Here is a 25,453-nt window from a genome sequence, read left to right as displayed (position 1 = left end):
CCCTGCCCCTTTTCTATACACTAAAATCACATGCTCATGTTTAAGTTGGTGCTTCTTTTCAAAAGTCTATACATGATGCACATCACCATGATGTCTGAGCAGCTAGATTGATGAGGTTGCTAAATTGTCAAAAGATTTGCTAAGTGTTTTAAGAATTTCCTTAAATATTATTCATAAACTACCAAAAGAAAACTTTGTGCTTTCTACATTTAGGAGGGATTTATTTCTGTCTGATGTAAACAAGTCATACACATGCACTTATTTTGTCTTTAAATGTCAAGGTATTTTTCTAAAAAAGAACAGCAGGAGTTTTGTTTTTTAAAAGAGAATTAGGTTGATCAAAATGTTTACACCTGGCACTTTCCTTTTTGTAGTCTCTTTACTTTTTTGTTGCAACATAACAAATTAGGTGGATTCTGAAATCAGTACAAGACTGCAATTTTGATATGAGGAGATCAAATGGCTTCAAAGCTCACTGTTTTTCTTTTCATAGCAGTGATAGCATTGAATTGTTAAATTGCTATTTGAGAGTGAAATTCCACCGAACAGTGTTGTGTTACAATAAAAATAAGATAAAACAGTAAATGGTCTGCAGTTTGAGAAGATCTTGTTTAAAATTGTTTTATTACTTTAAAATCAGATCCCCAAATTGTAGAACCTTGAGAACAGCCTGTATGTTTATAACTGAGGCTGTTTATAGCAAAAGGAAGGGATCTTTAAAGAGTCATTGACTTATTTAATTATAGCTATTTAACAATAGTAACACTACAGTAGTTGTTGATATATGGATTGACTCCACCTTTGTGATCCAGTTCTTCAAAAAGGACTCAAGGACTGTCCTCAGTGTGCAGGGCTTGCCCTGACAAGGAGGGCAAAACTACCTTTGTGATGTCTAGTTCTTATTTAGGACACTTACTGGGTGGGGGGAAAAAAGGGTAAAAAACAGAGCAATTGATGGAGTTCGGTAGGTGTTTTCTTCTGGCGTTTCCAAGTGATGTGCAGCACTTCTCTTGTTCTTGCATTGTGGAAACCGCTTGACCACCCAGCAGAGTTTTGTGTCACTGAACGATGCAGAGGGAGATGCCAAGGTGGGTTCTTCCCCTGAGGAGGCACTAGGATGTGCTTTCTATTTCTGAGAGTTACTTAGGGCTGAATGATGTTTGGTGCACCTCGATTTAAAACCAGTGTTTATCTAGATAACTGCACCATTGCTGCTGTATAGTCAAAGTTTTGTTTGGGAGTCACCTGTGATGGTTAGTCCATTTATTCAAAGGTACATATCAGTAGACACCAGCCTTTTATTTAAAATGATCTTTTGGTTTGTAGAGTTAGGAATATAATTGAAAATTTCTGTATTATTTTAGACTGTTACTTCCTTGACTTTGTCATCTCTCTTTTCATCTTGCTGTCAGTCCGTAGCAGTATATATGCAGGTTGTAATTGTGTTCCTCTGTGAGTTTGGAGGATAGCAGAGAAATACATGCAAAAATAATATTATTGGTGCTAATAAGAGCACTTCCATGTACTGATATGCAATATAATATAAAGGAGCATTCCTTGGATGCTCAAAAATGTGGAGATTTTTCCTTCACATGTGTTCACTGGCCTGGTCAGAGAAGAGCGAATGTTAGGATCTGCTCACCTGCAAGTACCATGCTTATCATGCAAAGGAGGGACAATTCTTGAAATACAAAGACGACCTGTGTTGTGAGGCATTATAAAGTGTATTGGGATACCATGTAATGTTGGAATGAGCTAAAAATCTGCCTGGGAAACTGTTGTTTAATATCAAGGATGGGGTATGGCTTTTTAAACTTTCAATAGATATCAGAATTTCTGGAGGAGTATTGGAAAGGAGCATATCCTCACTTTGAAGCTTCCTCCTGGTAGGTGCCACGCTGCTGTAAATTTAACTGACCCTGGGACTATTGGTCTTTGAGAGCATATAAGAATAGGATTTATGGTTCTGAGTTAATAAAATATGCTGATGCCACTGTAAGCCCAATTTAGATAGACAGCAGTAATCTCTGTTGAGCAGTATGAAACCGTCTGTCTCTAAGTAGTGGAAACCTAATAGTTCACAGCAAGGTTGTGCCACATCCAGAGATGAGAAAAATGTGTCTGAAGTCTGAGGAGTTTTAGCCGCATGGTTTTATTTTCTTGTGTAATTGCGTTCTTTCTCCTGTGCTATTATTATACATCATGTCAAGTAAACAAGATACCCAAAATCCACAAAGGAAAAGGTGATTTTTTGAAGTTCATAGCATACTTTATTTTTGCTAGCTTTAGCACAAGGAGCAAAATTCTTCTGAATCTACAAGGTGAATCTGAAGTATGTGGAATTGGTGTTAAAGGTGGAGTGTGTTCATAAAAAAAATCCCATTCAGTTAAATAATGAGATACATTAAGAGGGCTAACAACGTATTGCCACATTGTGTGTTTTGTACAGTATAAAAAAGCTGTTTCCAAGTTTTTACCTTTCATGGAAGGAGTTGATAGAATTATATGTTTGGGAAGATAACTTTGAATTTGTAATTTTTCTATTGTGTGTGAAATATTTGACATGTAAATACGTGGTTGTATTTACATACGTTGCATTTTCATTACAGCTAATCCTCTTGAAACTTGGTTGGCAGATGCCTTAAGCAGTTCTGTAAAATTGGGACAGATACAGTATTCTGCAACCTTGGAATCTAATTGCAAATAAAGAACATTTTATAATTGTATTTTTCCACTTTTTAGGATTCCTACTTCTAAAATTTAAAAGAGAATTGCTGTGTGTAAACAATAAGGAAATAGATATTAGTAGGGAGATTAACATCTGAAAATTCACTAATGGCACCTTATTTTAATATAAAATATTAATAATCTAGATTTTATATGCCGCAAGCATGAAGATTACCTCTGTATGCTACTTAATATATTAAGTAAACAAGTCTGTGTGAAGAAACCATTCTGTGTGCATTATGAGGCACGCGTCTTTTTACAACAGGCAACAGTTTTCAATATTAAGTCTAAATGATTGCTTTATAATTTGAGAGAAGAGTAGAATAAGAAATAATTTCTTTGACAAGTAGTATGGGGTTTTTTATAGTCCACAAATACATGGTGTCTATATGTGCTGGGGTTTAGTTTTTTCTTTTGGGGCTTTTAAAAAGAAATATTCTCAGCATTTTTTCACCACCATTTCCTCGCTTTTGCTTTATTCAAAGGGTGAAAATTATAGTTAAGTATAACTAAACATGTTTTGTTCTCTAAGTGAAATAGCTAGCTTAACAAATAACCTTAAGTTCACAGAATTCAACAATAATAGTCTCCTATAGGGGAGAGCCACAGGCTCTGCTGGGAGCTTCGCGCTAGGTAGCGTTTACATCCTATTTCGATGTTTAAAGTTAGGTTGGATGAATCTGATTTAAGTATTGCATAACAGTGAGTAAAGAAGGTCCAAACCTAATTTCTTTGACCACTTTCCAGTTTACTGTTTGGCTCTGGGTCCATTCCTTGTTAATCTCTTCTGTCTCTGCTTTTTCATCTTTTAATCTAAAGAGTTCCTCTGAGGTACTTGTTTTCCCTGGCAAGAGTGTAAATGTTGCTCACCTGATAGCCTTTCAATAGATGTATTCTTAAAACCTTCCACACCTTTTTTTCTGGTATGTTGCTACTTGGTGGCAGCAACTCAGGTTGAAGTGTCCGATGGCTGCAGTGAGCCGGCTCTGTTTTCCTTACAAAGCTCCTCTACCTTTTGAAAAGTGGAGATTACAGTGGGAGTTTATGCCTGTAAGATTATTTACCGGATTTTTCTGTACGCGTGTTTCTCACGCGTTGGCAGTTTGTTTCAGCCGCGTTGAGGTCTCGAGTCTCCGGATCTTGCCGGTCTCTGGTCAGAGGGAGGATTCCCCGGACAGTCGTGGTGGTGGTTTAAAATTGGGCACAATGAATGTATTTGTTACTGCTTTGTAAGACAAACCCCGAATCACAATTTCTGATCACAAAATATGTAATTCATTTAAATACCACCAAGATAAAGAGCAGTAGGTCGCAGAGGGATCAGTGAGCCCTCAGCTCCCGCCGCGGCCATGTTGGGGAGAGCTGTGCTGGGCTTCAGGGAGACGGTGGGCATCCTCCCTCACCCCTAAGTGCCAGCAGGCTGCGTAAGGCTTATTTCCACCTTTTTCCATGTCTCTCTCGGACATCACCTCGGCAGTGTTGTGCAGGGAGCCGTCTTCCAGCTTTCTGCCGGGCAGGAGAGGGGTGGGTGATGTCCTACACCAGCCCCTGACCTTCCCCTGGGCGGCCGGGTGGGACGGACATCCCCACCAGGCCGAGGCCGTCCTGCCCGCCCGGGACGCGGCACCTGCCGGAGCGGAGGGCAGCAGATAACGAGCAGGCAATTAAACGGCTTAGTAAAAGGAGACACAGAGTTAATGCCATACGCTGCTCATCTTCGATTTTCATAAACTCATACATAGGATTCAGTGAATCGAGAAGTAGGATGAAGGTTATCGCAATTTTGACGCAAACACTTAAATGGCTAATCTGTCTCTAAATGGTTATGTTTTTAATCTCAAGCCTCTTTATATGGCTGAGCTGCCTTTTTTTTTTTTTCCTAACTTGACTTTGTTTTATAGAGGAAATATTTCTGATCAGATTGCTTAAGCTCTGAGCTGTCATGTAAATACGTTCTGTCAAGTATATAATACACATTTTAAAATTTGTCTAAATATTTATGCTCTTGAGGGGATCACTGTAGCTCTCAACAGTTACAACCTAGCGAGTAAATAAATTGTATTTCTTTTTTTTCCAAGTCTGCATTGTTTTTGCATGAAATTGTAACTGTTTGAAGGATCACTTGAACCTCACAAAATTCTGCAAAATTGTTTTATTATTCGCTTGAGAAAAAAAGTACCTCCTGTCTTTCAGCAGTGCCTGCAAATATATACGTGCATATATATATTTTTAAAATAAAATGCTTCTCTCTCTTCTAAAAACTAAAGAACAATACATAAAGTGAATGAATTTACATGTGCCACAACATTTAAAATGATCATTAGAAAAGTTGTGAAGCATATTTTCTGTTATTTTAAATTTGCCTCTAGTATGTGCTCCATGGGTTATTTTTTTCTTATTTTAGTAATTTTCCTGCCAGTGATAAATTCTGTGGTGCTCTGAATCTTTTTTTAAAAGACAGAAAGATCAGTGAAATTCAGCTGAGCAAAGATTGGTAATTTTCATTCATTTTCAGGTAAGGCGCTGTATTTTTCCACATTTGTATGAGAAGGGAAATTGTTAATGTTGAAGTTTAGAATGTAGTTAGTTTGTAATCAATAAATTTGTAATCAATACCAGTGATTGGTAGCAGGCGTAAGATTGCTGTACTGTTAAACACCTCAGAAACTGTTCACCAATAAAAAAAGATCTTCCAGTTTAAACCGGTGGAAGTATGTTTTGGATGCTTGTCTATATAAGTCACAACAAATTGTATTATCCTTTCTTTTTTACTTTGTGCAATAATAAAGTATATCCAGAGAATGTAAATCTGTGATTTTAACATCTTTTGACAAGCACATTAGACTGTAGAAAGAGCATCCAAGTTGGGGCTCGGGGCATATGGTGCTACCTTCTGCTAGCATAGCTCCAGAACAAGTCACTCTGTTCACCAAGGGGTCATGTTCAGACTCTCAGGTTCCTTCCTCTGGTCCAGGGGAAAAACCACAGTTCCTCTTCATACAGAAAAATCAGAACACAAACCACAAACCTCACTTCCCTGTGATACCTTCATTGTGCAGAGAACACAGAGATGCTCTGAAATGTTTTGCTATCAGTCAGGCTTTTTGTCAAGGCATTCAAGAAAGGCTTTAGAGAAGTTAAGCTAAACAAAAATTGTGTTGGTTAGTAATCCACAAGCTAAACAATGCTGTAGCACTCTAAATCCTCAAATTAGCCTGTGTAAGTATTTATAGCTATTTTCAAATTCTGAAAAGAGATGTAATGCTATTTTAAAAGAACAGATGTTTATATCATGATGTGAAATTGTTGAAGCATTTCAAACTTACGTACGTTCAAAGTGTTATTTAAATGCTTGTTTCGTGAATAAGTAGCAACTCCCACAGACTTACTTTTCACATCTTCCTAGACTGTCTTATTTTATTTAGATTTAAAGATTGGTATTTATAATAGATAATCCAAGTGTTGCGTATCTTGGGAATTCAACATATGGATGGGGATACGGAAGGCATTAGTTATACGAGATTTGTTGACCAGCTTTTAATTCAGATTGTCATTTTTAACACACGGCGATGCAGATGGTAAAGTTTTGACTGTCCATCAGAGCCCCAATACCTTAGGGACAGCTGTTGCTGATAAATCTTTTTTACATGCTTTAGGTCAAGAGTAGTCAAACCTGTTACAGCACCTGCTTCTACATATGCAAATCTGTTGGTTTGTCATTTCATTAAACAAGGAAAGGTAGTGGTCTCTCGTGGCCGTAAGTAAGCCTGGAACATAGCCCGTACGAAATGAAATCTAGCAAAAAGACAACTGTGGTTTCTGCAGTATAGCCATGGGACGCTGCTTCTGTTTGGGGGCTTTGTTTCTGGAAGACTGCCTGTAATTTGGAAGGAGGGTAGAAAGACAAGTACATGTTTGGAGGCGAGAAGAAAAGGGAAGGTGTTTGCTGTCATTGACTGTAGGGTAGTTGTGAAGTTTGACATGCCCAGAAGCTAGCGGGTGCCATGTGGGGCTCCCCTGCACTGCATACCTCCGTTTTCATCATCTGGTAAGCCTGCAGCATGATTTCCGGGCACTGGAGCATACAACATGTCTACTTCGGTTTGGAGCTGATTGATCCGTGGTACGGAACACGCTTGTGGGATCTTCCCTTGCTATAGAAGAACATAAATGATTGAAATGCTTTCTTAAGAAAGAAAAGTATCATTTGTTTATGTACTTTGGTGCCTAGCAAAAAAATTCCTGTCAAACGGCGGCATGCTGCGAGAGCTCATGGTTTACTGCACAAGGTTACGTGTGGGTTGTGGAAACTTTTAAGCTGTTTATATTTGTTTAATCTATCGGATATATATAGAGTTGAAATCATGAGGAGGAAACTTCTTCCTTCGTTTATTGCACTTTGCAGTAGGGTTGTGGCATGTAATAGAAATGGCACTTAAGGATTGTTTTTTTTAAGCAAACTGACAGAAGATTTTATCCTGCACTGCCATAGATTGCTGTGGGGGAGAAAGGGAAATAGTAAAATTGATGAACAAATGTTGCATGCTGTCATTTTAGATTATGTTGTTTCACCATGAAGTTGTTGCTAATTTTTTTAAAGATACTGTAAAATCCCGTTGTTGCAGAAAGTACCATAGTAGCGCTGTCGACTGTGTTAATTATTTCATTCCAAGGCTAGTTTGTCAACAGTATCTTAATCAAGGCACCAGCAAAAATGCTTTTTGAACATTTTGTGGAGAAAAAAGAATACCGCCCTGACCTTTCGACCTTGTCAGCTGAGTTTTCCCATTCTGACACTAGGCATTATTTTTGCAAAGGTTGGAAGTTTAACTCTTCGAGGAACCAGCTATCATTTTTATTGGGATATTAATTCTGGTAGGTGCTAATCTCATCAAGATTTGCAGACATTTTCCTTCATAGGCCATTCTGATTTGTAGCTTTTTCTTTTCACAGCAGTATTAAATACCAAACCTTCTCTGATATGGAAGTTCATTAGAGATATGTCTTTGATGGCAGCCCTTTCAGGGCTTCAGTTTCAAATACCTTGATGTAAAGCTTAAGAAGCCATTGTGTTGTAAGCCCTCCTTGATGTGTCTTATTTAGATCTGCATAGTAAATCAAGGAAAGTAAATAACAAGGCAGCAGATGGAAGCATGGAGATAAGGCCAGTGAACAATTGTATTTGTATTTTGTTATGATGTTGACAGGAGCTAAAATTCACTAATCTAGTTCAACTGATCTGCATTTCAAAGAAATCTCATTTAGCAGCAACTTGAAGGTTTGGAGGATAAAGTTCTTTTATTGCAGCTTTTATTGCATTCTTTGCTAATTTATCTGGTCAAGATTTAGCCTTGCTTACTTAAAGCAGCAAGCATGTTACAAGGAGTCTTAAATACTACGAAAGCATTAATGTCTAGACTATGAACTGAAGGTAATTACATATCCAGCAGTGAATAGGCTACGTTTAGGAAATACTGTTGTCCAAATGGAATTGCAAGAGAAATGCAGATAAGGTATTTTCCCCTATTTTCTCTAAGTGGTTTTTTTTTTTATTTTTATTTTTTTTTTTTTGCTGGGGAAAATTAATACATAAGCAAATCTAAAATTACTAAATACAAAAATTAAGAATTTCTTGAACTGTGAATTCAGTCATACCATACTTTGCTGCTGTGTTTGCAAACTGATAGCTCATATTAAGGTTTCATTTAATGATTATCCTCCTGTATCTATTAAACAAAACTATTAAAAGGTGGACAATCGTTTAGTAGAATGGTGGTCCACAAATGTTTTTACGTGCTCTCCAAATGTATATGTATGTTATGTACTTTGTGTTAGCTGAAGTGCAGCCATGTCGCCTGGAAAAATGTGATAAATAGATGGTACAAATCAAATATGATTAAAATGAAGAGTGATATAAAGTATAACTTAGGATCTCCTTTTGGAATTTTGAAAAAGTTATTTGATCTTGAGGCCAAAAACCAGCCTTCTACTTTGATTTAGTTTTCACTTTATAATATAAATACTAACAATGGGCTATTTAGAGAATCGATCACAAGCGTGTGCATACCTATGTACAGATAGAACAATAATACAGCAAAGTGTGCCAGACTGGTGTATATCCACTCTGATAATGGGGCCCAGTTCTCTAAGATATGTAAATCAAAACCAGCAGCTGCTGCGTTTGAATGCTGCAGCCCTTGCTGCCCTTCTGCAGCCCGTCCTTGTCCCAGGGTTGCAGTCGCAGAGCCCACACCTGTGCTCCGAGGGCTGCGCTTCCATCTCGTTTGTACTGTGGGTCTTCCTGCTTCTTCTTTGTAGGCTGGAGAGGAGCGGAGGGGGAGGCAGCTGGGGATGACGGCACTTGGTAGGCTGCAGCCATATCTGATAGCTTTTGGCTGCTGGAGTCTGTGGGCTAATTAGATCATAGGGTGGTAAATGCTCCTTTAGTAGTAGTGCTAGCTTAAGCTTCTTGTGATTCCTTCTCATCGCTGACCCTCTGAAGATGCTCATACAGTTGTTTGTGGGTCTGCAATGTGGACTCTAAAAGGTTGAAAACAGCTTTTATTTTGCCAGGTGACTTTTTATCTAGACTAGTTTGCCAGCACGGCTGACCAGGTAGCTCTATGCACAGTTGCCTTGGCACAGCTCAGTGGGCAGTGCTGGGAAGGGGGAGGTGGTGCTGTACCTGCCTCCACCACTGAAGAAGTGTTCATCAGACCATGCCCCAAGACGCACAGCGTGAGCTTCCCCATTAATGCAAGCCAACCCACATCATGACTGTGTGGTCCCACCTTTATCCATGCCACATCTCCCCACTCCTCTCTCGCCCTGCCAGGGATGTCCCCATTTTGGTAAAAGTTGATCACTTATTTTGCAGGACTGTTATCAAATAATTGAACTCTGTGATCTGTCTCACCTTGCAATTGCACAAATGTCCAAGTCAGCACAAGGAAGGAATGGGAGTCTGCAGCTGAAGAGGAAGGTGAGGGACATTAGGACGGTTTCAGCTGCAGTTTAGAGTGGCTTAAGTCATTCTGCAGCTGCATCCCCTCTGGAAATCTCACCTTTATGCCCTTAGAATCACTGTATGCTGTGCGTGTATAAAATGAAGTAGACAATACAAATAGCAAGTATTCAAAAAGATTACTTGCTTTGTGAAATAAATATATATCTGGCAATGTAATGCAGACAATAAAATAGATCAAACTCTCCTAGAAAACTCCACACTGTGAACTTTTAATTACATCTCAATCTGCCAAAGTTCAGAAAGGAAGTTTTGGATTTGATGATGTCCGAAGGATGTCATCCTGCTTACAGCACCCAGTAGCAAACAGGTGGGTCCACAAGAGCAAGTCTCTTCAGGCTCAGTGGTGTTCACATTTTTAGGTTAGGTCTCCTTTCTTTCGTATAACAATTTAAAGCATCCTCTCAAACATGCTCCTACTGTCTGGCCTGCCCCAGTCTCCAGAATTTATCAATCCTAGCCTGTTTTTCAGACCTCATGCCCTTGTCCCTTTGGCTTCAGCATTGCTGACCCTTGCTCCATCCAGTCAGTCTGAGCCCTTCCCGTGTCCCGGCATTGCCTAAGGTGACGAGGAGGCATCCATCGCGGCTGTCACTGAACGCTCGCCGCTCGTGCTCCTGTCCCTGCTGGCTCCACGCACGTGTTGTGTTCCTCACAGGGCTGCGGGAGGGGAGAGCGTGTTCACCTAAAGGGAGACTGGGAGGCAAAATAAAGAGGAAAAAGAGAAAGGGAGGAGAAAAAAACCCCAAATGAAGTTTTATGAAATTTCTCACATCTCTCCCTCTATAGAAACCTTTTGCACCCCCTGTTTAGGAGTGCCGCAGCACTGCAACAGTACTGTGTGTTAGTGAGTGATCTTCTCTTAGGTGATCAGGATCAAACCATTTAGACATGAGGTGCATTAAAAAATAAAAGTTGGATTCCACCTATTGTCTTGTCAGTGCTAGTGTCAATTGCAGAGCCCCGACTGACCAGACTCTGTGTGATGCTGCGTGTCTGGAATCACACCGAACCGCTCAGCATTCATCTCTTTGGGTCCTGCTCTGTGTCCCTGTGTGGAATGGCAGCCTAACTTGAAAAGAGAAGGGCAGATAGAGCTGGAAGGAATATCGGAGAAAGTAGGTGGCACTCTTCCCACTGGGGATTGCTGGAGAAAAGTATTCCCAGACGTTTGCCACGAGAACTACTACACAAGATTACCACTGTTTAACCTCCGTGAGGTTGGGTGTTGGTTTAACAACAGTTTACCAGCTATTCCACCCGACTGTCCCAAATCCAGCATTATATCTTTGTGGGCAGATTGCCTAATATAGCTAGTTAGCCTGTGTCTTCTATCATCTGACTCGTATATAGCGTTTACTTTGGGATGGCAGACAGCTAGCCATGCAAGGAATTATCTAGACATAGGTCTTACCTTTGTTTTCATGCCAGTCCATCCTCTTACAATTCACTTTAAGGTTGTATTTCTGATCAATGTATTTAAAATAAATCTTGAATAAATCTGCAAGAGAAATGAGGAATATATCTCTTAACGTCGATCCAAATCCAGATTTGAAGAGTTCAGTATACAACTGATGAGAGGACTAGATTTTAAAATATTACAAATTTTAGAGGGTGTTCATCAGGTCCTGCAGGAGATTTATATCGATGTATAGGGAAGATTACCATTTATTTGAATGGCACTAATGCATAGGCTCCAGCAGTAGAAAGATCATTTTACCTGTAGAGAGATAATTTGTCCTGCTTTACTCTTTTTATTATGTAAGAGAAAAGACATAGTGTCAACTCTGATGTTTTCTGAAGTATTGGGGTTTCGATCACAGTTTAATAAACTTCCCTAAACTGCAGACAAACCAAACAGCTTCATTCAGTTTAACAGCACAACATTTAGGGAAGTTTGCAGTATAACACCTTTACTTCTGTAATTATTTCCATCATGACTGATCTCTTGTTTACGCCTTATGTCGTTTCCAGATTAGGACAATGATACTGGAGATTAGCTGGAAGGGACCTTTGCACAGATATATTTGTGTCTCTTGTTGCTGTATTTTAATATGTCTTTCTTAACAGAGGTTCCAGCGTGTGGTGATTGTTTTTGTGAGTTTATGTTTTTGTGAGATAAGATTTCTGGGTAAAGGCTGTTAGATAAACACCATACTAAAGACACATGATTGTAATGCTACATTAGGCTGACTATGCAGTTGCATATTAGAGTAAATATTATTCAATCTTAAACCAAAACTCCAATCCAGTCCTTGATTGTTTATATGCTATGATTTCAGCCCAAATCCTCCGCTTGTCTTTTATTTAGTTTCACCCAATAGGCTATAGGTATTGAAATTAAAATTAATAGGAGGATTACATACAAAAATGGAATTTTATAGCATATTTAGTCAGGACCTGAGCCATTGGATTTTGTTTGTAAATAAGATATATAATCCTAAAACAATTGAGAAACTTACTTGTGTAGTCCTCAAATAGTTTTTTTCTAATGCATTTTTCTGTAATGTACTCTAAAAGGGATAAAGTATTTTATCCATGCCTATTTGGGATGGCTTTGTAATGCAGCTGTGGCTTTATGAATTGCCAAAAAAGTCCTGTAACAGTAATGCTAATGAGATCACGTTACCATGTATAGCTTTTACTTTGTGTCTTAAGTAATGTATGGAAAAGGTGTGAACTTGTACACAAGCATTGCTTTTAAACCCCCAGATTAATATATGTGTACTCTGGAATATGTTTGTGTCTTTAATCCGCATAGGTTACTTGTATCACTGGTTTGTTTCAAAAATCAAAACCATAAGCTAAGAAATTCTTAATGTAAAAATGTCTTCATATATCTTTGATGTAAGTGGATTTCCACCAGAGGTATAATCGAATTAGGGAATATATGGGATAAATGTTTAAAGCAAGCATGAATGCTCGTTTAACCTTCATATGGGATTATATAGCAAGTGGTTGAAAAGAAAGCGTTCTTAGTTTACACACTTGTTTGGGTAACCGCTGATTCCCAGAGCTTGCAACCGAGGTAATTGCATATCAACTTTTGCCCCTTTACGTGCACTTGTGTGTGAGAGCCACGATCATATTCATGGGAAGATTCTGTAAACTTTTTAATTGTAACTTGAAGCCACGTATGGAAAGAGTCAGAATCACAGCTTTTATTTGGCAGCCAGTAGGTAGCCATCTTCTAACACCTGTTCTCATGGTGTTCTTTCTCAATGTTGAAGTAGTGCGGATGATAATTCTGAATTGTTATTACTACTATCAAATTGGTTTTAAAGGGTTTATCCTGCAATAGTATTTTACCTCGTATAGTACACCTGGAGTCCACTTCTCTAAATTTTGCAGTTTTGCGAGAAGCTTGTATTTGCTCATATATGGATTCTAAGACGTTCGGTTCTTGTTTGCTACAGCTTGCTCATATTTATAGTTAGTATCACAGCGACGTGCAGGATATCAAACAGAACTTGGATTCCTTTTGAGCTGGATGGGTTATATTCCTACCCTTAAGATTTTACATTCTAAACAGAGAAGTTGGACAAATGGTAGAAGGGAGAGGTGGCCTAAAATGTTGCTATAGGCCAGTAGTACGTGGGTCTTTGATCATTAGCATGCTGTACAGTGAATTTTCTTTCATCCTCAGTGTAGCCGTTTGAGCTGCAGAAGCAAACAGAACAGCAAACACCGTAGCAGCCTCTTCTTTTGCAGAGTGTAGAAGTGATGAGGGGGAATAGATAGAACAGTAAACATACTTTGATCAAGCTGACCAAAAAAAATATCAGTAATTCAAATTCCTCACTGTAGGGTCTAAAAAGAATGTTAGTAAATAGGTCTGTGCATAGATGTAGGGGAAACTTTCAGGGTTTTGGGTGAAACATTAGGGTATTAATTCGTGCATTTTGCAAAAGGGACTTCGGTTGCATACTGATGTCTGAACAAAGTTATTTTTGTCCTGTCATGTTTTTTTGTGCTAGTACAGGCTGCTTCTTCATATAATGTGCCAATGCATAAGTCTCCATATAGGGATACTCAGTTCACAGGCACAAAGATCTGTATCTAGCAAGACAGCAGAAAGGACTGGGTATATTCCTTTGGTACACCTGATAGGTATGGATAGAATTAATTAACATAGTTTTTGCTCAAAAGTGACATGCGAGTCCATGACAGCAAAAAGTGTTTGTTCCTGAAGACAGTCGCTCACTTTTTGCTGGTTCAGAAGGCTTCCCTTAAGGAATTTTAATTGATCTGCACTTACCCAAAATAAATCAGAAACGCTGCTGTATCCTAGAGATTAAAGCAAAAGAGGAGATATTGGAATACAGAGTATGTGATTTTTTAAGGTTTGCTTTGAGATGAAACTTGGGACATGGAGATGCTGACCTGCATTTATGTTAGTGTTGAACTGAGTGGGAGCACATGGATGAAGTTACAGACTCAAACACGAGACCAGCGAACAACTTGAGAAGCAGAACCTTGCTTTGTAGCCCTCTGCCCGGGCTGCTTTGGGACGGTGGACTGGGGAGAGGAAGGCTACTGCTGCTTTACAGTAAGACTTTGCTACCTCGTTTGATTTTTTTTTTTTTCCTCTGTGGTGATGCTATTTTGGAAAAGTCAATCAAATTTATTAAGCATGTAGTAAAGTACAGAGAAGCATGGGAATTCACTTTGCAGTTCAAAAGGATCTAGCCTGTACTTCAAATGCAAGTAAGGCTAGACTCCCTGTGTACCTAATGCAGTAATTCTGGTTCTTGTGTGGTGAATCTCTCAGTGTAAAATGGATATAAGAATTTGTTGAATTAACACTAGCATAAATGAATATGCAAGGAGATGAGACTGGTCAGCCTGGTTCAGACCAGTGGTTCTCCTAGGCCATCCTCTGCCTCCAGTGAAGGCTCTCTTCCAAGGGTACCTCCGCTCTCCTTTTTGACTCGTGAAAGCTCCTTGCATCAACAGCATCCTTGTGAAGAAGTCCACAGTTCTGTCACCCATTTGGTGGAGAAGAAGCTCCTGCTTTTTGTTTTGAACTTGAGTTTTACTACACAGTTCCTGAATTCAAGAGATAGGGAACAGATGATGTCTGTGCAACTTCTGCATCTTCTTCAGGCTTTTGTAGTCTTCTTTTCATGCCTTCCCTTAAATTGTCTCTTTTCCAGTCTGGATAGGTGTGGCGTACTGAATTGTTTGTTGTATGGAAAACATTCTAAGCCTTTGATCACAGATGTTTTCTGCTTTGAACCTTTGCTAATTAGTTGTGTTGTGTTCTGTGCTGGACACCAGAATGGAGCACACTTTTCAAGATGGGGATCAATACAGTAGCAAATGGAGTGTTCTGTTTTGTTCTTTATTCCTTTCCCAATAATCTTTAACATTTGATTTATGGTTTTGACTCTGACGGAGTGGTGAGTTAAGTTTTCATGGAGATATCCATCACAAACCCCAGCTCTCACCTTCTGAGCGTAAGATGTAGTGCAATCCAGAGCTGTTTTCTTTAACAGAAGATTCAGATTAGAATATTTCTGAATAATGAGTAATCAACATGGTTTCCGGTGAACCTGTGCTCAGCAAGTTGTGATTGCCTGCTTGAACCCTGCCAAAAGTATTCAAAATTTATTTGTGGTGCAAAATATATAAATCAATTATAGGAAATTATCTTTTAATTTGTACACTTCACTTTTTAAAGTAATATAATCTTGTTATTATGAATCTCAGGAGTGGAGTAGGTGACGAAGTTACATGTTTCATACAAAGAAAGATGTAAAATGTGTAGGATTTCTTCCAAGGTCTGCAGTGCATGTGTGTAAGAATAGCCCTGTAAATGTGATTGTAATACCTTGCTGTAAAGCACAGTATGGATGCTTACACTTACTGTATTCCTTTCCCTTCTTACCCTTAGATCATTTCAAGTGAGAGTTAAGGACCCTTTGTCCTTATCTGCCATAGAGGTGAAAGACACTTCTGGAAGGAGGACCAGTTTGAGCAAAAAGGAAAAGACCGTCCCTTCCAACAGCACAGCAAGGTGACTAAGTGACTCCAAAGAAATGTAAGTGATATATAACCAAACTGGGGCTGTGACTGTTTCTACTATGGATTTATATGCTCTGTGGGAGGAATACAGTACCACGTCACTGAAATGTATTGCTTATAGATGTAAAATATGGTTAAGGAATAAATTTGAGGAGCACACAGATAATACATACTCCTCCTGTGTTTGTGTGATGGTAAGCTATACTACAATTTCTTTTTTTCCCAAATGGCAATTGTTAATGGAAATGAAGTGCTGTAAGAGTCACAAACCTGTTTTTCTACCATTTTCTACTCATCTAGATCTGAGTTAATTTAGAGACGTAGAAACTAAGCAGCTAAATCTCAGTTAGTCATCCTAGATTCTGCTTCCCCTTAGGAGAGAAGTGGGCATCTCCAGAGGCCAATCCATCTCATCCTAAAAGTAATACCTAGGGAATTCAGTATTACTCCTTGAGTAGCTTGTGTCTCTCCATTGATGGCTTAGCTTTAGCCTAAGTGTTCAATGAACACTTTAACCTGGCACGTCTGTGTAAGAAGCAGCGCCAGTTTCTTTTCCCCTCCCCATATTGTCGTTCTCCCTCAGCATGTGTATCTGTTCATAAATTTCGAGAATGGTTCTGGCTGAAAATAACCAGTTATTTGTACGGTTTTGTTTTCAGCTGGGTTTATTCCAGCCTTCTCCCATATGGCTGTCCAAGGACCGTGACTGGTACAAAGGGTGATGGGGGTGGGAATTAGCAGCCAAAAGTGTGGGGGAGTGCACGATAGCTTCTTTTGGCAGCTGTGCTAGTTTCTGCAGCCTAAATTGCTTGGTGGAGCTATAGTCTCAGACCTTGTGGATATTTTTAGTGCTTTGCCATTTATAAGGGTGGAAAAAACTTGAGTGAGGCACCCTTACTTATAATCTAATGGGGAACTACTGTTGTGTTGTGCATTTCACACTGTGGTAGTGCAGAGTCTTTTATATCCTTTGTAAATTAAAATTCAGTCTCCAAAACCAGGAAATGGTCACAAATAGCTAGCAAGTAAGCAGGTGTCTTATAGTAATTTATAGTGTAGGCATGATACCGTGTAATTCATATATACATACATAATTTCTGAATCTTAAAAATGCTAGCCTGATTCTGTATAGCACCAAGCATGATGTGTGGGTTGGGTGATATCGTATGATTAGTGGTTGGACTAATTTAGGCACAAGATCCTTGCCTCTCCTGAACAGTAAAATACTGAATAACATTTCATTCTCACATTAAATACCTGATGGGAGGATGTGAAGAAGACACAGCCAGACTTTTCTCATTGGTGCCCAGTGACAGGATGAGAGGCAATGGGTACAAATTGAATATAGAAAATTCCATTTAAACTTAATATAAAAAACTTCCTTACATTGAGGATGGTCAAACACTGGAGCAGATTGCCCAAAGAGGCTGTAGAGTCTCCATCCATGGAGACACTCAAAGCCCAATGGGACATGGTGACAAGCAGCCTGATGCATCTGAAGCTGCTTGAGCAGGGATCTAGACTAGATGATCTCCTGAGGTCCCTTCCAACCTCAGCTATTCTGTGATTCTGGGAATAGTTATAGGTAAGCAAAATCAGACAAGATTCAGCTATTTAATTTTGTGATACTTTAAATTTTCTTCCCCCCCCCCATATTTTTGATGTATCTAGCTATTCAGTTTAGGCTTTTACTTAAGTTTTGGCTAAAGATGAGGGATGACAAGTTGTGAGCTTTCTAAAATGTGTTAAATTGTATTTAAAGACTTGTGAATATAACTATGAAAATCACATTGAAGTCTGTGAAAATATTTTTTAGCTATGAATTAGCACCATAGTTCACGTGATGTGGACAGTCATGTGATGGGGATTTAAGATGTTTAAAATGAGTATCTTTTTCACTTGATCCATGGAAAGGAAGATACATTTTTAGTTTCATTTTGTGTTTGAAAAAAAAAAAAAGTCGACAAAACTAGGCACAAAGCCTTGGAGCAGAGATCCATTAATCCTCAACAGAGATAGCTGTCTTCCTGAAGTCTTTTCAGGGGTCAATGAGACCTATAAAACAGCCTAACAATTTCATCATAAGCTCTGTTTTCAGGTACTTGCAAATGGCCATTCTGGGACAGTCCATAATTCAAGTGGATGCCAATGTAAACATGTAAAAAGTACAGTGATACTTCACAATATAGTCTTCCATCTTCTACGAATGTGTGATTCAGGGGCTTCCTTGTGTTTGGAAATTCTTAGGAAAAAGGAACTCTCTCTTCCTTGAATTTCAACTTTGATTAGTTTGGCAGACATTTTCTGTCCACAGTTTTGCTACAGGCTGAATTTCTTTGCAAACGCTTCAGTGAGATGGGTGTATCATTTCTGAAAATGGAAAAAAAAAATGTTCTAAAAAAAGGTCTCGGAACTCTCTGCTTTGCTTTTGAGCAAGGACTTGAAATTCGAGAGTGAAGCTTTAATGGGTTATAAGATGTGCCTTTTGCCATGCCTCTGAATGTCTATCCTTATTGCACTGAATTATAAGCTTTTGAAAATTGCTGCTTACTCATAATCAGAAGAGGCATATTACTTTGTCAGCATATTCTCAAAATATTCTCTGTATATTCTTAAGCTCCTAGAAATGATTGAGTCTGTCCTGGCTTGGAGATCAAACACTGTCTGACATTTCAAATGTACAGATCCCCTGTTATTTTCACAAAAGGGTCTTGGTTTTTTAATTTTTCTGGGACAGTGTATTTTGATTTTTATGCTTGTTGAGAATTCTGTTTTTCTGCATCTTACGTTTACTTTTCCCATGTACTCTTTGCGAAGGATGTCAAGAGTGGGATTAATTTCCCCTAACATTAGCCATCTGAAAAGATAGGTGTTGTAAATCTGAGCTGGTCACTATAGACTTCTTTAGTCAGTGAAGAGAGATGGAGGCTTCCAGGGGAGGATTCCCATAGCCTCTTTTTACGTCTGTCTTAAGATGAGATGATTCACCCTTTGGAGATGCCTGTTTCTTGTCACTGACAATAAAAGAAGCCTAAAGTGACCAGCACAAATTTAGACATTTAAACTTTTCTATTAAATGTTAAAGCAGATAAATTCCATCTCATGTGAGACTTAAGAGGCAGGAATGTTACCGCTGACATTGACAAAAACATCCTGCTTTCACATGTGTAAACAAAATTCTTTTAAAAATTATTTCTTTGTGGTTGTGGTGATACATACGAGCTTATCGAAAGGACATTTTCCATATTGTTTAGACATTGTATGGAACCATTAAAAAATGCTCTTCAAATGTCATTGTAATATTAACTATGAAATATCAATAGATTTTGAGTTTTTTCTTCTTCTGTTTCGTCTTGAGGTAGAGAAATGCAAATGTTTTAACTCTGTGTCGTTACTTAATTTCTAGTAAGATAGTAAAAGTAATATATCATAAGATTCTAGCATTGTTGCTTTAGTATAGCTTGCAATAAAAGACTGAATGAAAAAATCTGGTGCTAATATAACAGATGAAAATGTGCTTTTAGCTAATTTTTAAAAGCAAGTAATTAGATGACTTTCCAATTTGAAAAAGATTGCTCTACTATCAACTAATATTGATAATGCGTTCTATTAAATGAGATTGTGAAAATGCTATTTTCCATTTGTATTGAAGTATTGTAGATTTCTTTAGTAAATTAAACTACTGTCTATATTTCAGTAATGGCAACTACGTCGCTTCACGTAGGATGTAACATACCATCATCCTCAGCTCAGTATTCATGAATCAGGGCTGTATGTGGGGAGCACTTTCTTGCCGTGGAATAGTTGTATGGGTCTAAAAGACATTAGAAGGAACGTACAACATTCCTATTTGCTTTTTAGTTAAGATACAGGCATATGACAAAGACATAGTGTAACTTATTATTAGATGTCTTTTTGTGGCTAATGGCCATGTGTTTGAATGATGACCTTGGACAGCTGAACTTACCTGAGTTATTTCATAAGTGTTTTTAACATCACTTTTATGAAACTATGGACAACAGTAGAATATGCTTCAAAGATGGTCTCAGTATTATTATAATTGTCCTGTTGTGGGAGAAATGCACAGGATCGCTTATGTAAGCAATATTTCTGTACTTACACTTATGGCTTATTTATTAACCTCATTGGGGTGTATCAAATTTTTCTTTCAGTTTTAATTTTATTTTGAATATTATTTTTTGTATCATCTGGGTTGTTTCTTTCATTTTGTTTCCATCTTTTCATTGTTATTTAAAATGTGGTACATTTAGTTAAGTATTGCATAGTAGCAGAGTGCATGTATAATAGTATAAAACTACAGAGCATACCTGACTCCTGGAATCTGCATTCAACCTGAGGAAGGGATTTATTTTTTTTTTTTTAAAGAGTACTTGCAAATTGACTGAAACTTCTCAGAGAAGGGAAGCAATCTCATGTTAATAATTTCTAGGTATTTTAAAATAGATATTGTTTATATATATTTTTCTTTATATTTATGTATATAAATATGATATTTGCACAGAATAACATTCAACACTGTTTCTGTCTCAGTATCAGTAAGCCATGTGCTGTAAACATGAACAAAATATTTCCCTTAGAAACACTGTCATATCAGTACTTGCTGGCCAAGATCCTCACTGCTAAACACGCAGAACTTCACTGAAGCTGACAAGCTGGCTTTTTATATGATACAAGTTTTATAAGCTTGATTTTTTTTCCACGATTGTCTGGCTTTATTTGAGTTGGATCTGTAATATTCCTACCCTTCTGCTACTTTAAGAATGTTTAGTTTTGAATGGCATTTTATGCATTATCACAAAAATCCACCAAAAAGACCCTAGTTCTGAGAAAATGAAAAGGGCAGTTCAGCCAAGGTGCCACAAACAGAGGATGTTTGAGTAGTGAAGAACTGTGCGTATTTGTATTGAACTATAAATTTTATTTTATGATTGACATTTTGTCCTGACCCTCTTAGAGGGTTCAGACTGAGTAGATCCAACAGGCTGAGAATAACTTGGTCCAGTGAATGATTCTGAGTATAGAAACCTGAGGAGTATCCGTTAAAGAAATTCATTAATGCATCAAAATTGACAGAACAAATGTCCACAGCACAGGCATCTAAATGAGCAGGGTTTTTTTAATAGAAAATTCCACGTGGGGTCAATCCTATTCTATGTAGGTAGCAAGTCAAGTTCCCATCGCAGTTGGTCTGACTCAAAATTTAGAGGCAACCTGAAGTTTCAAGTAGGGAAATAGGGGAAGATGTTTTGATTGTTGCAGACATAATTAGAAAGTATAAATATATATTGATAGTTCTTTCTAAAACTGCCTATGTGCTGTGCATCTTGCCTCAAGTTGCAAAGCAGGCAAGAGAGGAAGGAAAACTTTTTACCAGCATGTCTTAATTTCTTCAGCCTATATAAGCTCTCTCGTCTCCAGTGGATTTTGGATGGTTAGATTCCTGAATTACTTGGTTAAGAGCATCGATTAATTGGACCTTATGCCCATTCTGACTGTCAATTTTCTTCATTTTCTACTTTGTGAGAGACGGAGCCACGTTACTTTGATTTGAGGTATCTTTCCCGTGGTATAAGGGAATGAAAGATGGGTGACAGACTAAATAAGGATGCCAGCTAAGCAGATGCCTTTCACTGAAACGACAAATTTTAGAGATGCTTGTGTCCTCCTGCATGCAGTAGCAGTTCTCTGGCATTGAGCCGTTCAGGAATTGGAAATGGTATGAAACATGCATTTGTAATGGAACACAATACTCTTCATATAAGATGAGTAAATGTTTTTGTAGGATTACTGTCTGTTGGTAAACAGCTGCAGTGTTATGCTTCAGAGGTAGAAGCATTTGAATGGTAATGAAGGGATTCATGTATACAGTTAACAAAGCATGGTGAGATCCTTTGGGGCATAAGTCATGACGTATATAATAATAGTAATAATACACTGCATTTCATATGAGGATTTCAAAGAACTTTATAGAAAACATTAATGAGTTATCACCTTAAACACCTGTAGACTACTGCTAAGGCTACTTAAATCATTAGGTGGGCTGAATGCAGAAATACCGTATCATTTTTGCTGTACGTTGGTTGCCATGCCTTTGCTGCACACAGATAATTCAGGAAGCTTCAGTCATATGTGTTGTGATCAGTATTTTCAACACGGAAATGTTAAGGCATAGAGAAATGGATTGACTTGGTACAGGCAAACAGTAACTCCAGCATAAGCATCCCATCCCCAAAATCATCTGAAATTGCTGGCTAGTTGCTGCGATAGTTCACTCGGGGTGCTGGACCTCTTCAGATTCTGCCATTGAGTTATGTGCATCCCTTGAGCTGTGTGGGGATCGTGGCCAGCCCTTGACTGTGCTCCGTGATGAAGATGATGTTTTTGATTGCTTCGCATGAGAAGAGTTAACTTCAGATACCTGGAATGAATACTGTCATCACTTGCTATTGTACAGTTTGAAGCGCTGTGTAATATTACAGAAGATAACACTGTGCAAACACAGTGCAGTTGGAACCTGGCCATTTAGAGTAACAATTTCATGAGTTCTGATACGCTGATATATGTATATGTCAGAAAACCAGCATATTTATATGTGTTAAAGCCATCGGTATGAGATACATTAAACACAAACAGCTTTTCAAGGGCAAGACAGTAGTTGCACAAAAACTGTAGCTGCAGAGTGTAAGAGCAGAAACCATCTGTTGTGTAGTGTATTTGGATGAAAACATCCATGATGGAAACCAAAGCTAATTAAACGGTTATTCCACAATGCAATCTAGGGCTTTTTTAAATAATCTTATTTCGAAAATTGGTTTGGAGAGACATCTATAAAAGACACTTTGGTTTTTGCCCCATCAGCACTGCTGCCTGTTTAAGGCCTTCTTTTCTACATCATTACTAAGGTCCATTCACTCGCCTCTTGTCCCTTTTGTTGACAGAGATATCAATGGTATCTTAAAAGTATTCTTTAATGTTTTTGCTATTCTAGACCTCATATTTTGTGGTAGTGTAATATAGAATCGCTTCTCTCCTTTATCTGCAGCAACAAATGAAAACATGTAGGTTCTCAACTGACAAAATTTTGGCTAAAATCATATTTTTAAATAGAAACCAAGTATGGGTTATGCTAATAGAACCTCATTTGTAATTTAAACTGCAGCTGTTAACATTCAATAATGGAACCATACATCAAGGAGTTTTCAGCAAAAACAGAAAAATACTAATTCTTCATCCTCAGATCTGCAAATCCAGACTGATGGGATTTCAGCCCTTCATCTTTTAGTGACAGGCAGCAGCATCAGTGGAATAAAACTAAAATGTGATCCCCTTTCTCTCCACCTCCTTCCCCTAATTTTACTCTGACAGAGAAAGAATCACAGTTTTAGCTGGTATCTTTGCTCAGGGGAAAAAATGGTCTGTCATCAGGTCTTTTAGGGAGAAAGAGCTCTTCAGTGGAGCCGTTAAATGGTATTTTGATTCTCAGGGTGCATCTTATACCTGTATTTTTGCAAGATATGATAAGTGATTTCTGAGATAGTTACTGAGAGCAGAATCGAGGTCATCAACCTTCCCCCAAGAGGTCATTATCTCTCAGTTCTTGGTTCTGATGAAAATGTTGAACATGGGGGAGATGGGCTCCAGATGAACTATCTGAAACTGTGCAGTCCTACGTGAGCAATCCCCAGCCATATGTTACTAAAAGATGTACTTCTATTTTTTCAACTGCAAAAATCAGTGACTCTGTCAAATTTTTCTACATGAATTTTAATTGATTTTGCAATAATTTAGTGCATGCGTGTTGAAGTTTATCATTCTAAATCCCCTAACATGCATACATTACTGTAAAGTCCTCTAAAATTCTTGATGAAATAGAAGCCTTTGGGTATTTTGAAGTTGAGACCTCCTGTGTCTTTGGAGAAATTTGGTTTGAAGCCCTACAGCTAAATTCCAAAGCTCTTCATTGTCTGAAAATGACTTGCTCCTATACTGGAGTTGGCTTATGAAGATGAATCCCTGCATATGGCTGGAAATACTCAGTTGTCTGAAGAGATAAAAGATATAAATCTGCCACAGCAAAAGAAACCTTTACAAATTGCCATACAAAACAAAGATAATGTGGTCTTATACCCAGAACAGAAAACAGTTATCATCTTAGTATTTATAGGCTTCGGTAGCATCTCCGTTAGTATTTTAGTTCAAATGAGGACTGCACTTGTAAGTAACACGATGAACTAGCTTGCCTTTGAATCTTCCTGATGATGAAGCTCAACAAGGGCAAGTACTCCAAAAATGGACCAAAAGTATACAGTAGTACAAAATAAAACATCTTGAAGCACATGTTGCATGGGTATAAAGTGCTTGGCTCCAGCTGTTCTGCTGTTCAAAGCCATTCTTGTTGGGCTCCACTGTTTCCTAAGGTAGATGTTTTCTTAGTTAAGTAAGACCACAGGGACCCTTGTCGTAAGATGTCGGTTTAAAAAGCCCCTTTCTTATCTGTGAGTAATGCAATGTTTCCACCTTTTGCTCTGATAGTGGGTTAGAATCTGTAGCTGTAGAGGTCTCTTCCTGAATTAAAATGTTTTCAGATATTCACATGTACTTACATGACCAGTGGGCTATTTTTATTTTTATGTTTAAAACTGTACTGAAGCAGGAGTTGTTTTTATTTAGTCTATTTCCATTAAAACTGTTATTTCAATGGTCATATTTTGAATTTTTGATCTCACCTTCTCAATTCACATTTCTAAGGGAAATTTTAAACAGATACCTTAAAGGGGAGAACTAGATGACTGGTTGGAGGGCTGTCCTTTTTAACTCCCACCTCTATGGTTATATGATAAATGAAGCAACAGTGAAATTATTGCTTGCTTATCAATAGTTAGGAAAAAAATGGAAGCTAATACTGAAAGCTGGAAGTTGAGTATCTTTTCATCGTAATCTTCTATCATCTTCTGTATTGCAATAAATTGTGTGTGTATGTATATATATACACGCGCGCGCGCACACATGTATATGTCTGTTATGCTGAATTTAGTATGGCATATAGTAAAGAGTATTGCTAATAGCTGCAATGTTGATGAGGTAGTTCCTTGGACAGGGCTGTAGTACGTACTGCTCTCCTCATTGCTTGTAAGATGAAGCATTTAGTCTGCTTTTCTGGAGGCTCCCTGGTTTGTGCCCAGGTTTCTAATCTCGTTGTGCACGTTTCTAGTGTTTTTCTATCCTAGTCAGTGTTTGTAAATGAGATTGCTGTATGCTGGTATCCGTAGCTCTTTGTTGTACACTTAACCATGGTTTATGAGCTCTTAGTTATCAAAGTCTGCTTTTGGCCCATCGGCCAATATTTTGTTTCCACAACACTATGTATGGCACTAAGTTAATGGCTTACCCATTCCCGTGCTCTTCAAACTGGGCCCGTAGGTAGTTACTTCGGTAGCATTCTGTGAAACAGTAAGGTGATACTTCTGAAGTGCCAAAGGTAAAAATCCAAATGCTATGTTTAGGAATTACTCAAAAGCCAACATTTGTGTCTCCTGTAGCTTGCTGTGTAATAATGTAAAATTCTACACATTTTTGCATTATTTTTTAAATAGTCATACTGACTCAGCTGAAAATTTTGTACCTTTTTTGTGCTCTTAGGTGAAACTCAGTATC

The 25,453-nt window shown here is 38.2% G+C and overlaps 1 protein-coding gene across 3 annotated transcripts in view; it reads left to right on the top strand.

The window, feature by feature from the left end:
- FOXP2 (forkhead box P2) overlaps positions 1-25,453 on the top strand; it is a 439,753-nt gene that overhangs the window by 51,558 nt on the left and 362,742 nt on the right. For 2 of the 3 annotated variants that reach the window (XM_054845661.1, XM_054845644.1), the window contains exon 2: positions 15,648-15,794. The gene's annotated coding sequence lies outside the window, so the exon portion shown is untranslated. Of the gene's footprint in view, positions 1-14,115; positions 14,301-15,647; positions 15,795-25,453 lie in introns of those variants that run through there. The other variant, XM_054845653.1, reaches the window with a different exon arrangement.

This window comes from Grus americana, chromosome 1 (genome assembly GCF_028858705.1).
Source record: "Grus americana isolate bGruAme1 chromosome 1, bGruAme1.mat, whole genome shotgun sequence".
Classification (NCBI taxonomy): Eukaryota; Metazoa; Chordata; class Aves; order Gruiformes; family Gruidae; genus Grus; species Grus americana.
The sequence above is the reverse complement of the archived record's forward strand: the minus strand, read 5'-3'. Positions and strand labels throughout refer to the sequence as shown.